Source organism: Narcine bancroftii, chromosome 4, assembly GCF_036971445.1.
Source record: "Narcine bancroftii isolate sNarBan1 chromosome 4, sNarBan1.hap1, whole genome shotgun sequence".
In the NCBI taxonomy this organism is placed as follows: domain Eukaryota; kingdom Metazoa; phylum Chordata; class Chondrichthyes; order Torpediniformes; family Narcinidae; genus Narcine; species Narcine bancroftii.
Window position 1 is genome coordinate 92,013,550 of NC_091472.1, and position 14,928 is coordinate 92,028,477.

A 14,928-nucleotide genomic window follows, 5' to 3' on the forward strand; every position below is an offset into this window, starting at 1 on the left:
ACAGCGTGAGAGACCATAAATCCAAAGAAGGAAGGTTTTTAGGGCTTCATACTTGCCGAGAGCTGGTGGGACCCAAAAGAAATCCACTACTCAACTGGCCGTGTCCTGGTCAAGGGCTCTTACCACATGAATGTACTTGGTGGCATCCACTTCTATCTTGTGAATGTGGAACTGTGCCTCAGCCTGCCTGAACCAAACTTTAGGTTGAGTGGTCTAAAAGACTGGCAGTTTGGAGCGAAACTGCTGCATTGTCCATGTTAGGTCCAAAATCCATTTGGGCCCGTCGGGGTCACCAATGTAGCAATTGTGTTAGTGTATGAAATGAAGAGCGAGAAAATGATCAGACGTAGTCGAGTTGAAGTTCAGTAAAAGTCATTCAAACAGTCACTGGCAGCTTTTTAAAAGCCTGCACGTTCCAAATGTCGTCATCGCATTGTGATGTCATGGGGTCACTTTGAACCTCCCAAGACGGTTTGATTAAGCCTCCGGTGAGCTAGTACAGCCTTTTTCTTAAACCCTCGTTCTTTTGCCAGTTATCCTAATCATATGTGCAATAATTATTGATCCTTTGACCAACAGAAATAGTGTCTTTTTTTCTATAAGCTATTGACTGACTTGAGGTTGGATTAAAAACAACTAAATAACTCCATCTTGTGGAATGAACATGATTGCCCAAAAGCCTAACAGGTATGTACAGCAAGTTGGAGACACGAGAGACTGCAGATGCTGTGAGTTCCTCAAGTAGATTGTTTTTGGTAATGCAAATTGCTTGATTCACAGGACAGGTCATGATTTACATAGTGAACATGCATAAAGCTAATATGACAGTTTCCAGGTTAGTCTCTGTAAATCAATGATTCTCAACCTTTTTCTTTCCACTCATATACCACTTTATGTAATCCCTCTGCCATCGGTGCTCTGTGATTAGTAAGGGATTGCTTAAAGTGGTTTGTGGATGGGAAGGGAAGGTTGAGAATCACTGCTCTAGACCCAATTGTTACTGAAATATTTTGCTTGAGAAAAATTGTCATTGGCCCATTTCCTTTGGAGTTATGAAACCATGTACATGAGTCAATTAGGTATGATTAAAACAGTGTTTTTCAAACATTTTCTTTCCTCCCACATACCACCTTAAGCAACCCCTTACTAATCACAGCACCCATGGAATAGGGAATACTTAAATTGGTATGTGAGTGGAAAGAAAAAGGTTGAGGAGCACTACTGTAAATGATGAAATGTCCTAAAACCTCAACTGTAACTATATTGAATGATGGAAGGGGCTCAAGGGGCTGAGTGGCCATTTCCTTTACTAACTTAAATGGTCAACTTTGTTCCTTAAGGTAAAGAATGTCACATAACTGCACATGAAGTCTGCCAGTTGGCTGTAGGAGTAAGGAGTTTTGTATGATAGGCCTGTGGCTTTACAACTTATGAGATCTTTAATTTGTAAGATTTCCTCAGTGATCCAGTTCAAATGTCACCCATGGCAAGGTGAGGGATGTGTGGGCTTCTATGGAGAAGGAAAAGGAAGGACCTTGTCCTTTGTGAAGGACAAACACTGACTAGGCTCAAGAGCTTGTTGAGTGTTCCTGAGAAGATGAATGGTTGGAGCAGAAAAGCCATGTGTGGTGTCAGGCACAACCAAGGTAAAGATGAGTGGACAAGGGGGAAAATATTATCTATCTGCTATTATGTTTCTTGAAAGGCATGTGGTGAGAGTTTGAGGGATACTAAGAGAGTATTGACCCTGTGAAGGAAAGAGATGGTTTTGGCAATGCAGCCCAGGCAACGAAGAGTTGAACCAGGAATCCAGATGACTGAGATACCACCTCTGGGGAAACTGCAATCAGTTTAATGTACAATAGACACTGAATCTGGGCTCAGTTCAATGACCTATGTAAATCAACACTGGGAATCTTGGTTTAGTACAATGTACTATACACGCCAACTCCAGAAATCTAACATCAGGATTCATGCAGAATTTGTGTAAATAGATGGTTAATGATTGGCAGAGGGAGGGGAGTGGTGTTGGTGAAGGACCTGCTTCCATGATTTATATCTGCAACTGTGTATGGTATCCTGGCTTCTCAATGGGGAAGAAAATGTGCCAAGTATTTCATATGCATGGTCATTACCCTGAAATTTGCTGCTCCATCATAGTTCATCTCTGTAGTACTATCGATTAACAACATTAGACAGAGTTTTGATTAATAGGCTTTAATCACCTTAAGACATCAACACATCTCGCATGTTGCAGGCCCAGTTCCAAGGCAGGTACTGGGAGAGGAGTTTGGGCATAGCAGCTTTTGTAGGGATTTCTGGGAGGGAGGAGTCACAGGTTCAGGGGAGGGCCAGCTCATTTCATCCATCCATCCACCCAGTGGTTGCACCACATTCACTCCTTTGGTCTCTGACAGAAACTGTGTCCTCTCTCTTATCCTGGTACTCCACTTAAGTGTATTGGGGGTTTACATGGAGCAGGTGGAGCTTTTCGATGTCAGTCTTGTGGCATCTGATATACATCTGGAGCAATACGGGCCTAGGGATCGTCAGCCAGGACAGCAGTGTGATTCCTGACGCCAACCTCCTGGGAAAGGAAAAGAGCCTTTCTTGCAGTGTCTCATTAGTAGCAGTGCAGAGGAAGGACATGGTGGCAAGGAGCCCATCAGGAGATGAGTAGGCCTTTCGACGTGAGTGCTGAGGATTGCCTTCGAGACGGTGGCGTTCTTCCTTTCTATCTGGCTGTTTCCCCCAGGGGTTATAATTGATCATGCATGTGGCTATACCCTTGGCCACCAGGTACTGGTGCAGCTCCTCATTTATAAACGAGGATCCCCAGTTGCTATGGATATAGCAGGGGTAGCCAAACGAGCGAATATGCTATACAGTGTCTTTATGACAATGGCCGTGGTCATGTCTGGGCAGGGGATAGTGAAGTGGTAGTATTCGTCAATGATATTCAGGAAGAGAGCTCTTGAAATCCATGCTCAACTCCTCGAAGAGGTGAGTGGCTTTGAGGTGGGTTTTTGTCTGGCCGATAGAATTGGGGTTTACACTGGACACAGACCAGGCAGCTCTGTGTCAGCTCCATGACATCCTCAACTGAGTAGTGGAGGTTATGGGCTCTAAGTGGTAGAGCCTGGTGACCCTGGGATGGCAGAGGTTGTTGTGGAGAACCAACAGTGTGTTGGTGCATGTCCCTAGGACATCAGGTGGCTCATTGAGCTTCCCGGTCCAGTAAAAAATCTTGTAGTTGTAGGTGGATAGCTCAATTCTCCACCTTAGGATCTTGTTGTTGATAATGTTTCCCTGCTATTTGTTATTGAACATAAAAGTGACTGCACTTTGGTCAATCAGCAGGGAGAATGGTTTTCCGGCCAGGTAGTGCCTCCAGTGGTGCACAGCTTCCACTATGGCCTGGGCCTTCTTTTCAATGGCTGAGTGACAAAGTTTGGGGCCCCAGAGGGTTTGGGAAACTAAAGTCACTGGCCTGCCAGCCTAGTTGAGCGTGGCAGCCAGGGCAAAGTCGGACGCATCATTCTCCACCTGGAAGGGGATGGATTCATCCACAGCCTGCATTGTCACCTTGATGATGTCGCCCTTGATGTGTGTGAATGCTGCTTGGGCTTTCGCCGACAAGGGAAAGGTGATAGATTTCACCAGGGGGCGGGCTTTGTCTGTGTAATTTGGGACCCACTGGGCGTAAGAAGCCCAAGAACTTTTCAGGGCCTTGAGGGTTTGGGGCAATGGGAATTCCAAAAGGGGACATATGTGGTCAGGGTCGGGCCCAATGATGCCATTCTCCACCACACAATACAGGACGGCCAGCTGTGAAGTTCTGAACATACACTTCTTTTAGTTATAACTTAGGTTGAAGCTTTTGGCCATCTGGAAAAATTTCTGCAGGTCATGGCCACAGATGGTCACATTGTCCAGGTAATGTAATGTGGCCTTGAGTCTGTAGTCATCCACTATCTGGTCCATCTCTCTCTGGAAGACTGACCCTGTTGGTGACCTTGAAAGGGACTCAAAGGAAGAAGTAGAGGTGGCCATCTGCCTCGAAGTCAATGTACGGGCTATCCTCTGGATGAATGGGTGGGTAGGCCAATTTGAGGTCAATGGTTGAGAAGACCTGGAACTGGGTGATCTCATTTACTATATTGGCGATGCGGGGGAGTGGGTAGATGTCCAGCTGGGTGAAATGGTTTATGGTCTGGCTGTAGTCGATGACCATACAGTATTTCTCTCTGCTCCTAACAACCACCACCTGTGCCCTCCAGGGGCACCTCTGCCAGAAACTATTTAACTTCTGCTTTGATGAAGGCTCCATCCCCAGGGCTATATCGCCTGCTCTTGTTGATGACTGGCTTGCAATGGGGGGGGGGGGTGTAAAGACATTCTCTATCAGGGGTGGCAGTGGGACCCAGAGGGTAGAGAGACCACAGGCAGTGTTCAGAGGGAGGGAAGAGGGTTGGGTGGTTTAAGAACTTGCAGTTGTGAACCATTTGGTGGGGGTGCGGTGGGGGTGGAGGTCATCAAACTGCATTTGGATGCACTTTAGCTGGCACTGGAAGTCCAGTCCCACTATGACTGGTGCGCAGAGCTGTGGCATGATAAGGAGTTTAAAGTTCTTGTGCTCCATGCCCTGCAAAGACAGTGTCACGGTGCAGCAGCCATGGATCTCAGCAGAGTGGGATTTGGAGGCCAGTGAGACTTTACAATGTACCAGGGTTACAGTGAGGGAGTAGCACAGCACTGTGCCTGGATGAATGAAGCTCTCTCTGCTCCCTGTATCAAATAAGCAGTTTGTGACATGACCATTTACATCTATGTTCATCATGGCCCTGGAAAGTTGATGTGGGCTGTCCTGATCCAGGTTAATCGAGGCCAACATCTGGTTGCTGTCTGAGTCGCTGCAGTAGAGTTGGTTTGGGGGAGCCTACCAAGATGGCTGCCCCAATGCTGCGCACGCAATGCTGCTCCTTGCCACCGGAAGTGACTTCAGAAGTGGCACTGTTTCTCACGACCTGAAATGATGCTGGAGGTGAAGCTGGAAGTGGCGCAGTCCTGGATGGCGGTGGCTGTCGGCTGCAAGTGGTGCTGCTGGAAAAAGGTTGTGAGCTGCATATCTTCCTGTAATGTCCTTTCTTCCTGCAAGTGAAGCACTTAGCATTTCAGGCTGGCAGTTCTTTTGGGAGGCTTCGCATGTCCGCAGAAGTAGCTCTTCGGGAGCTCGATGGCGGCAGTAACCTGGGATCTCGCATCCCAGTATGGCAGTGTTCCCCAAGGAGAAGACATCTGCATGCAGCTGCACTGACTCAAGCACTTTAGCCAAGTCAATGACTACTTGCAGGCTTTGATTGCTCTTTTCCAGGAGTCTTTGTCTGATGTCATCAGACTTGAACCCAGCCACATATGCATCACTTATCAGGCCTTCTAGATAGGCTCCCGCAGGACCTGCACGTACTCGTCAACTGACTCACCAGGTGCTTGTCTACGACTTCCCAGGAGGAATCTGGCATAGATGAAGTTTGTCAGAGTCCAGTACAATTTCTACAGGAACTCCATTGCAGCCAAGTAAGTAGTGCAGTCTCTTATCTGGAAGACTCGGTGGCCGACCTGAGCAAAGAGTAGATTTTGTTTGTCTTCCTCACTCTGCACGTAGTCTCATGAAAGTGTTGGGGCAATGCAACCATTGATCGAATTTGACTGAGGCCCCCCCAGATCTTTAGGGTTGGTGTCCAGTTTGTCGGCCCATATTGGCTTGTCCATAGCCCAAAAATTAAAGATGATTAAATTGTAGCACTATCAATATGTTGCTCATATGTTGCTGGCCTGGTTCCAAGGCAGATACTGAGGGCGGAGTTTGGGCATAATAGCCTTTATGGGGATTTCTGGGAGGGAGGATTCACAGGTTCAGGGGCTGGCCCAGCTCATACAATACACACCACATTGTAGGCTGTTCTCAGCAACTAAGACCAGGGAGACACTGCTGCTGGAAGACCATGTTTATTTTAAAAAAAACTTTATTCACAATAAAACTGTGTACATAGAAACCTGTAATTTTTTTGTTGCATCTGGAGTACAATATTCCTACATTCCATTCCTCTAGATCACACATGTCAAACTCAGGCCCGCGGGCCAAATTTTGCCCGTGATATAATTATATTTGGCCCGCAAGATCATATCAAATATGTATTAGAGCTGGCCCGCTGTCCGCCGCGCCAGTATAGCGCATGCACAGCTAATACTACAAATCCCAGAATGCTTTGCAAATGCATTGGCACTGGCCCGTCAGCCCGCTAATCGCCCCCACCTCCTCTCTTTACTTTCATTAGCATCTGCGACCTGTCGCCTAACTCACATGTAATAAACCCCTTACGAAAAATGGCTAAACGAAAGACAGAAAACAGGACCTTTCAAGACAGGTGGGAGGCAAACTCTGACCCCACAGTTTGATGAACTTGCATCTATGAAGAGATGCCAAGTATCTGGTTTAGACCCAGGTGGATCAGAGTAAATCACAGTGTAGCAAGCTAAGCTTGGATTTATATTTTCTTTGGTTCACTTTGGACTGTTCATAGTTGAAAGATTGGATTTTCATTGAAGCAAGTTGTTACTTTTTTGACTTGTTGGCTTGTGAAAAAAAATACATTTAAAAGGAGCTTAAAGGCTATAGAGAAATATTATTTATTGAATATTTTATTTCTCATTTGTTAATGCTTCTTCTGGAAAGAGTTTAACCAAAACTATTATTAAAGATTTATTTTAATAAGAAAAAGTTTAACATTACATATGTTGAAAGAAGAGAAAACATGCAGATGTTGTTGAAAATTTTCAATAAATATTTAGTTTGGCCCACAACTTAGTCCAAGTTTTTAATTTTGGCTCTCTGTGAATTTGAGTTTGACACCCCTGCTCTAGATTGTTGCATTAATTCTCTAATTTGCTATGTGGTACCATTGCCACTACCGTTGCCTCTTATAGTCATTGGTAATGGAAGGACTTGAGACTGTGGTCCTTCTCACAAAACCCTTGCATTGAAAAATAAAGAACGTTTCACAAATTTACATGTTATACATGCAGGGGTCATACTAATCAGCTTTATATTTGCTATAAGTTACCACTCCCTTGCATGTCTTCCAAGAATCAGGGAGGTGTATACGACTGAACATTGCACAATGAGGGCAAGAGGCTGGGGCACCTGCAGACTTTCTTGTTTAACATTGCCTGACATCCCGTAATTAAGTTCAAATATAGCAAGTTTTAAAAAGTAGCGTAGACAAATTAAAAAAAAATCTCCCTATAAATATGACATTTGTCCAAACTAAATAATAAAGTGGTGCAAATTATGTATGAATGTTTGGAAATTCTTAAATCATGGTGTTGGTCTTAATTCCCAAATTTGATGGCAGACTTGCACAATTTTCATAGCAAGCATTGTTAGATGCTGATATCTCCATAGGAACAGCTATGTTATTAAAAAACATTTGTGGGAACTTGGTTTGTGAATTGACTGCCTTCTTTCTTTTATTATGGCAATGATTACACTTCAGAAACACTCACTTGGCCTATGAATGCAATAAAATAATTGCCTTAAGGGCAATTTAAAAAATCATTAATTTCTTTACGTTGTAACTGTCCTGCATTTCAAAATATCACTTTAGACACATTAAACAAATCTCCCTATAAATTAATATGCAGCAAATTACTTTCAAGCATCCATTATGATTCAGCCATTATTTGAACACTGTAACACAAATTCCTCCATTTCCATTCTGTAAAGGAGTGTAATATTAATTAATGTTTCTTGCATTGACTTTTGTTTCCTCTCTGCTTTGTGGCGTATGGATTAATAATGATAATTGCATTCATCCAAAGTGTCCTTGGCAATAAACACTTCCGACACTTTGATCAAATGCCTCAACCTGCAGCCTCAGCACTTAATCAGCATAAGAGCCATTTATTGCCAAGGACATTTAGGACAAGTGGCTTAAATGTATTTCCTAAGTAGCAGTGTTAGAGCAGAAGAAAAGTTTATGGTTTATAGTAACTGACACAGGCCAATCAATCTTTAAAATTTAAAGTATTGATTCCTTTTTCTTATCTGATCTTTTCTCAGCAGTACAACAGCCAAGTGTTATTTATCTTAACAATGTTATTCTTGATTATAAAATTAAATTGCTTAACGCTGGGCCATTGGAACTTATGACAGGAATGAACTTTCCTTGGGTTATCTTTATTTTGTATTCCAACACCAAATTACATTTTAAACTCTGCACTTTTTCAAATTAATAATTTATATTTTGATGCAGATTTTACATTGAAATATTGACTTTAATCTCCCTAATATAGACCAGATGATTAAGTGTGAAATTCAGTATCTAGAAACTTTGACAGCACTATATTCCAGGATACTTTCCCCAATTCCAGTAACAGTGAGGGCTTTTTAGTGCAGCAATGAAATTCCATTTCAGTCTTCGAATCTCCAGTCTTGCTCAAGCCTGATGAAGTATGAAAGTTGGGAAGGGGCCAGCAATAGGTGGGAGTGGGTCTTAAAGTGGCTAAACCTTGTTAATGAAAGAGCTAAGAACAGGAGGGTGGAAGGCCTTGCTTCAGATGGGCAGTGAGGAGCACACCTAGAGGACAATTGTCAGCAAAATGAGGGGCAGTGTGAAAAGTGATTGTGGATATTGTGTTCGGATACAAACAAAATTTTGGAACAAGGTCCTCAATTTCCTTATGAGTCCATGGCCAACTTAATGGATGTTTTATAATTTCCTAAGATTGGAAAGACTGGACTACATGCCCAATAGAGTGCAGTTATTACCTGGGTATGGCAATTAAAGAAGGAAGGACTAAAAGTTGGCACAGCATTGTGGGCTGAAGGGCCTATGCTGTACTGTTCTGTGTTCTATGTTCTAGAACACCACTGTTTGCTTAAGGGCATTGAAACTGGCAATGCAAGTAAGATCTGAAATGTAATTAAAAACTAATTAATTCCCACAAAATTTACAAGCTAACTAAACAGAAACCAGACAATCTGTGCATAGCTTCATTTTTATATTCAAACATTTTACTGGTTGCTTAATTACCATTTCATTAGTATGGGGCATGCATGCTGCTACTACTGAGTGTGACAATATAGTCAAAAAGCTTATGATTTGCAAAGGCAGATATTTTTCACCTCAGTCAGAAAGTTTAGGATTAAATGTTCACTTATCGAATCCGATATCAGGATTGCCAGTCCAATGTGGAGAAAATACTGCAGTGCCAGAAGTCCTTTCATTCCTTGTACATGTCAAATCAAAACCATGTGAAGGTACCATGCCACTAGTTTGAAAAAGAACAGTGGAGCTATTCCTGGTGTACTGTTCCTTCTTCCCTTGCATCCATCAGACCAATTACTGTTGGTATCCCATTGTTTTTTTTTGTGTGGGAGTTGGTATGTTTTCTATATAACAGAATTGACAACATTTCAAAAGCACTATATTAACTATGAAGCCAAATCTTAGTTATCCTTCTTGGCCCTCTGCTTTCTCCACCATCACTTCTCAGCTTCTTTCTCTTTTACCCTCTCACCTGTATTCCCTTGTGGAGGCTTATCCTTGCCCAATACACCTTTCCTTGTAATTACATGAAAAGTCTGGTTACCTCTGAATGTAAATTCCTTTGTCACCTCTCTTCTAAGGACCACTCAGCTCTTTCCCATCACAGTATTTTCTCATAATGTGAATCAACAGTAAATCAAAATCTGTATTGCCCCTCAGTTTTATTTGTGTCTCCTGGAACAAAGGTTCGGAGCAACCAAAAAAAATAAAGGGAGGATCAGAGGTACAGATGTAACCCTGGATTAACTATCTACCATTTAATTAATTCTTATCTATGCGTTTTGATTTATTTCTTTAAACCTTGACCTCCTTCCTTGACTATAAATCTCAGTTATGATGTGCTCAATTGTTTTGGTCACATTAATGTCCTAGGAGTGAGCTCCAGATTTCAACTATTTTATAAAAAGATGGATAATGCTTCTATGAACTTCCACAATTGGGAAGGTCTAGTGTTTTCTGTAAAAGTTGACCCGTGTTTTCCCATTGACATATCCATGATTGAGTTGCAAATTTTCCTCTTGGTCAGCGACAAACAGAAGATAATATTTGGAGGTTTGCTAAACAGGGCTTGAGGATTGTCTTCTGTATAAATGACATCAATGTTTTTCTGGGAATTAGACAGAGAGAGCAAGAAAGTTATTCATCCCTCAAAACTTCGTAGAGTAGTATAACTCAATATTAAGCTGAATCTTAATGGGGTCCATCCTGGAAAGTAAGAAAATTGAGAAGATTCTTACAGCCTATTGGATCTGGCATTTGTAGATATCATCATGTCAGATACGATGGCAGCTCTTAATAAGTGAATTTTGTATCTTCAGAAGTAGGGTTTCAGTGCCAAAGAATGGCAGTTTTGATCCCTATGAATGATTTTTACAAAAGAAATGTGGGTTCACTACTCAAATAGTTTCAACCTAGTTTTCTGTGTAGGTGAATTTTTGTAAGGTCTGTGTGCAGCTGTTGAAAGGCCACAATGGTATTGACAGATCTTTGCTTGCAGCCTTTAAACTTTCAGAGTGACGAATGCCAATGGTCTTATACGGCCTTCTGGTTGGATAAAGCACTTGTCAATTACTTTCTCAATGGCAGAAGGTGCTGAGAATTACTCTGATAAAATATATAATTGGAAAACTTGCTTTGTGATTTGTTTAGGGACAACAGTTATTGAATGTTTTTTTCAGTTTTAACACTTGGCTTGAGTGGATTTTATTTATGCAAAAGAAGAGTGCATTTAAACTGGAAACATGCAAAGGACTTTACAACCGACAGAAAATTGTTCCCATTGTAATACTTTAAATAGTACAAGAAATCTGCACACAGCAGCATTCCAGAATCAGTATTTTGTTAAAGACCACATCATCTGTTTTAGTGATGTTAATTGGGCTAAAAGTATCAGCAAGGCACACATTTTCAATGTGAGCAGCCTTCAGGCCTCAGTATCAAGTTGAACAATTTAAGGTGACTCATTTCCCCATTGTATATCAAAACTGGCCAGTGCTGTCAGTAATCCATCTATTAACTCAGTTTTTCTCTTTCCACTGACACTGTCTGATCTGCTGGCCCTTTGCTACAGTTCTGACCTAAATTTCAATCTTCTATAAATCCTTCTGTTTGTGTTCTCTATCCTCTGCTTGTAGAGACAATTCCTTTCTCCTATCCACCCTTCCCTGTCCAATTCTTTCTGCAAGTTCAAAGTGCTACAAGCCCAGAGGACCCCAAAACCTAGCAGCAATAGATATTCACCAACACAAATGGTTACTTAAACAAAAGTTGCTTTTAATTATCTTTAAACATGAAAACGGAATCACACTTTAACTTATCAGTATTAACTTAACTAACCTAACCCAACCCCCTTCTAATTCTAAGCGGGTGTATATAATGTGTGTGTAAGTTCAGAAAAGTTCTTTGATTCACAGTCCAATCTCATTTCTCATTCCTCCAAGTTCACTGGTTGCAGGCAATTCTTATACTGTGCACAGAATTTAACATTTATGAAGTTCATCAGGCTTTGGTGCTTGAAAGGTAAATGGTTACTACTCTCTTGTTGGTTTTCAGAGAGAGATTTGTTGTTCCTGGACACAAATTGATCCCTTTTACTCAGTCACGTCGGTGTTTTGCTGAAGAAATTTGCCCCATCAGGGTTTTCCAGATGATAACCTCTTTCTTTCAGGTCACCACAGAGTTCCTTTTTGTTTCCTTTATTTTAAGTGAAACATTAGCCAGTCAGTACTCTCCTCTTGTATGAACCAAAAGGGCTTTGACCAGGCTGAACTAAGCACTCACAACCTGTCTTAAAAATGAAGATTTTCCACAAGCTTTCCAGCTTGTCCTGTTCCAGTCCCAGCTGCTGCTGCTGACTGTAGAACTTCAGAGCTGATCTCTCTCTTTCTCTCTCTCTCTCTCTCTCTCTCTCTCTCTCTCTCTCTCTCTCTCTCTCTCTCTCTTTCTGTCTGTCTCTCTCTCTCTGAGAAAAGCCTGTTTGACTCCCTCTCTGCTTGCAAAAAAAAACTACATGACCCTCTTAGAACTGCAAACAGCACTCCCAGACAGCCTGCGGCTCTGAACCTATTCTTCTGATCTCTTGGGCAACAAAACAACAATCCATTAGTCAAGTCTCTTGGGCACTCCCCAAAGTTTTGGCAAAGGCCCCCGGAGCCGCCCTGTCTGGCTTGAGCAGAGCTCCAGTATTTTAAAAAGGATTAGTTTTGAAGTGTCCTACACTACACTAGTGACCTACACTAAAAAAAATCTGCTCCAATTTATCTCCCAAAAACATATCTATAATCTGTCATTAAACAAAATTTTTTACTCTCTTTCCCAGTTTTGATGTAGGGTCCTCAAACTCAGGCATTGACTCTCTTTCTCTCCTCATAGATGCCATCTGACCTACTGAATGTTTCCAACATTTTCTGTTTTTATTTCAGCATTCTCTTTTCAAAAAAAGGCAAGGTCCTATTTTCAAATTCCATCTGGATGGTACCACCATCCTCTACTAGGTAGCAAATGTCAACCTGTATAATGGGTTAAAGACTATGGAGTGGCAGTATAACAGCCTTATTATGACTTGTGCTTTGTATCCTTTAATGTGACTCACTTTTCTGACCCCACCCCCACCCCCAATGAATAAACTAGAAGTTCAATCCAAAGAGTGTCAATGTAATTAGTTTAATTTTTTACATTCCTCTATGCTCTGTCCATTTAGGTAATAACTTCATTAATTTGAGTACAGTTTCAAGGTGAATGAGATTTATATATCTTCACATACACATGGCAAGAGAGGATAACAGATCTCAATAGTAATATAATGGAAGACTACTTTATTAGTTCTAATTAATTTTTTAAATTAAAATAAATGAATCCTTCACTCTGCCAATTGCATTTTGCTCTACTGATTATTTTCTTTAAAAATGAGAGAATAGGCATCTTAGCAAGAAGGAGGAGGTTAAGAACAAGCTAGATTAGATAAGTTACCTAATGTAGAAAAAGGTCTTGTATTGTTTCATGAAGTGTTATCAAACAGATTTGACTAAGTGTGACTTAAAATGTGTTAAAATGCACACTAAAACAGAAACAACAATGGGACATGAGCTTCCTCGGTCTCCTCTGACATTTAATATGATCTTCACACACTTTCTTGTACCGACCCTTTTTCCTTTGGCTCACTTAATATACAAAAACTTTCCTAAATACATCCAGTGACTGAGCCTCCGTATACTTCTGGAGTGGAGAATGCCAAAGATTCATCATCTTTGGATAAAGAAATCTCTCATTTGGGTCCTGAATGGTTCTTTTTTTTAAAGGTAGGTTCGAGAATCCCCAGTCACATCTACATTGCTAAATCTCTTAAGGATTTAAACAAGAGTTAAACAAGAAAATCTGCAGATGCTGGGGTTGAGTGCAATGCATAAAAGTGATGGAGGGACCTGTAAGATCATGCAGCGTCTATAAGGAAGGGCTCAGACCTGCAGCATTGGTTCCCTTGACTTCTTATGGATACTGTGTGACCGGCTAAAATTTACTCCAGTATATTTATGGTTTTTCTGTGTTTAAATGAGATCATCTCCCATCCTAACCTTGAGAGAGCAAAGGTCCAGTTTGCTGAACCTCCCCTCAGGCAACAAATTCTTTATTGCGCTCCCTCTGTGCACTTCTTTGGTTAGGAAGACTGAATCTCCACACAATATTGCATGTGTGCTCTCACGGTTGAGAGCTTGAGTTATAAGGAGATTTTGTGTAGGCTAGTTCTTTCCATGGAGTGTAGAAGGGTAAAGGGTGGCCTTATGCAGGGAAATAAAATCATGAAGTACATTGATAAGGTGAATTGTCACAGTCTTTTCTTTTTGGTAGTGAAGTCTAAAGCCAGAGATCATAGAGGGGAAAGATTCAAAAGAGGCCTGAGGGGCAACTGTTCGCACAGAGCATGGTAATTATATGGAGCAAGCTGGCAGGCGAAGTGCCAGAGGTAGGTATAGTCAAAACACTTAAAAGCTATTTTGATAGGTACATAGTCATGAAAGGTTTTGAGCATTATGGCCAAAGACAGACAAATGGAACTAGGGCATAGAGGCATCTGGATGAGTTAGACGAAAGGGCCTGTTTCCCTGCTGTATGTGACTCTACATAGTGATCATTTCCAAGTGAATTTGCATCCATCAGAAAATTAGCCTTAGCATGATTAAATGTGACTCACCTTAGCGGAACTGAGGTTTGGTTGTTCTACTGATTCATTGTGGACTGTGTATCATATTTCCAAGTTTACCAATGTGGTGATATAACCATTACACTGTCCTCACTCCTACCAGCCTACTGCAGGGGGCAACCACTGTGCCTGCAGGTAGGCAACCTGGGAGGCTGGCCCCACCTACTGGCTGTCAATCACCAGCCCGTATAACGACTCAAGCTGGCTCCTTCAGAGACTCAGACACATGGGGCCAGCAAAGATGCTGAGATTGCTGTGTACACGCTAATTAAAGCCTGTTGTACAGTCTGTGGGCTTTGCATCAGAATTATTTGCACAGCAGCGCTCACAACTGATGACACAAAACCATGTGGATTCTGAGTTTGAAAGAGGTTTCAAGGGGATATAGACAAGCTGAGTGACAATGACCTTGACTAGGTAGAAGAAATATGAGAAAAAAATGTGAAGTTATCAAAGTTGGTGCACAGAACAGAAGAAAATAGATGTGCTTATCATACTGGGAGGACAGTGAAATGTGTTTGCCAAATTAAAAGAGATTCAGTAGTTTAGAAGAATGAGAGATCTCATTTAACTTATTGCAGGGATTAACAAGGTTGATTGGAGAGAGAGCATTTCCTCTGA

The 14,928-nt window shown here is 41.7% G+C and overlaps 1 long non-coding RNA gene across 1 annotated transcript in view; it reads left to right on the plus strand.

Annotated features, from left to right (window-relative positions):
- The first annotated feature begins 494 nt into the window (after positions 1-494).
- Positions 495-14,928, plus strand: part of LOC138760835 (uncharacterized) — a 37,053-nt gene continuing 22,619 nt past the window's right edge. The window contains exons 1-2 of the long non-coding RNA XR_011355893.1: positions 495-687; positions 13,956-14,070. This is a non-coding gene — a long non-coding RNA (uncharacterized lncRNA). The remainder of the gene's footprint in view (positions 688-13,955; positions 14,071-14,928) is intronic.